The sequence below is a fragment of the Microtus ochrogaster genome, chromosome 7, assembly GCF_000317375.1.
Source record: "Microtus ochrogaster isolate Prairie Vole_2 chromosome 7, MicOch1.0, whole genome shotgun sequence".
In the NCBI taxonomy this organism is placed as follows: Eukaryota; Metazoa; Chordata; class Mammalia; order Rodentia; family Cricetidae; genus Microtus; species Microtus ochrogaster.
Genome location: NC_022014.1, coordinates 63,405,794 through 63,407,376, shown reverse-complemented (window position 1 = coordinate 63,407,376; position 1,583 = coordinate 63,405,794). Strand labels below are relative to the sequence as shown.

General features: G+C 38.4%; 1 protein-coding gene across 1 annotated transcript in view; it reads right to left on the bottom strand.

Moving 5' to 3' along the window:
• Positions 1-1,583, bottom strand: part of Trim37 (tripartite motif containing 37) — a 129,787-nt gene that overhangs the window by 52,705 nt on the left and 75,499 nt on the right. The gene's annotated exons all lie outside the window — the stretch shown is intronic.

The following is a 1,583-nucleotide window of genomic DNA, read 5'->3' as shown; positions in this document are numbered from 1 at the left end:
TTTTTTGGTTTTTTGAGACAGGGTTTCTCTGTGGCTTTGGAGCCTGTCCTGGAACTAGCTCTGTAGACCAGGCTGGTCTCGAACTCACAGAGATCCTCCTGCCTCTGCCTCCCGAGTGCTGGGATTAAAGGCATGCGCCACCACCGCCCGGCTCAAACAGAATCTTAATTAACTATGACCTCATTTTGAAAAAGTTGTATCAATTAAGACAATGAAGTGTAAACAAAAATATAACCCTTTAATGCAGTGGTTCTCAACCTTCATAACGCTACAACCCTTTAATACAGTTCCTCATGCTGTGATGACCCCAACAATAAAATTATTTTGTTGCTACTTTATAACTTTAATTTTGCTACTGTTATGAATTGTATTGTAAATATCTAATATGCAGACTATCTGTTATGCAACCCCAAAAGCAGTAATGCCCACAAGTTGAGAACCGCTGCTCTAATCTAAGCAATTGGAAACTGTGCTTGATTCGATCAAAAAGTAATCAATGCTGAATCTGAAACAGATCATAAGTATAATACTTCAAAATATTTGTGACCAAATCAAAAACTGTGACAAAAGCAGTAATGATAGCAAAATGTAGAGCCTAAAATAACCAGGAGAGGGCGAGGTAGGGAGGAGACACAGCATGGGACAGTAATGTCACCACCACCACAGCAAGGACTAGTCAGTTGTGCAGGCACACTTAAGAAATCACCAAAATAGTAAATAATAAAATGATGACAAGAAGCAGAAAGACTGTAAATTCAGAGCCAGCCTGGGTTATGTGAGATCCGTCTCAAAAAAACCAAACCAAAGGGGCTTGAGAGACAGCTCTGTGGCTAAGAGCACTGACTGTTCTTTCAGAGGACCTGGGTTCAATTCCTATCACCCACACGGCAGCTCACTACTGTCTATAACTCCAGTTTTTGGGGATCTGAAAAGGGCACCTTCACACCAATGCACATAAAATAAATTTAAATAAATTATATATATATATATAAAAACTGAAAAGCACAGGAGATTTATTGACAACAGGGTTAGTACATCTGGCTTTGTCCTAAAGAATATAATTTAAAAAAAAAATCACAAAATTTTAAAATAAACTTTTTTAAAAAGACTTTTTATTTATTCATTTACTTATTGTGTATACAGTGCTCTGCCTGCATTATCACTGCAGAAGGCACCAGATCTCATTACAAATGGTTGTGAGACACCATGTGATTGCTGGGAATTGAACTCAAAACCTCTGGAAGTGCTCTTATCCTCTCCAGCCCCTCAAAATAAACTTTAAAAAACTATTCCTATCAAAAACAACACAGACCAAAGACTACACAACTCAGTGAACTCCTATACAGTGGAGCTTCACATTTGATTTTATGCTTTTAGCACTGAATATATTTTATGCACTTATCTACCACTAAAACCAAAAATCTATGACAGAATTAAAACTTTAAAAAAATTAGCTTAACCAAAAAACAAAAACAAACAAAAATTGGATGGATGCCGGGCGATGGTGGCGCACGCCTTTAATCCCAGCACTCGGGAGGCAGAGGCAGGCGGATCTCTGTGAGTTCGAGACCAGCCTGGTCTAC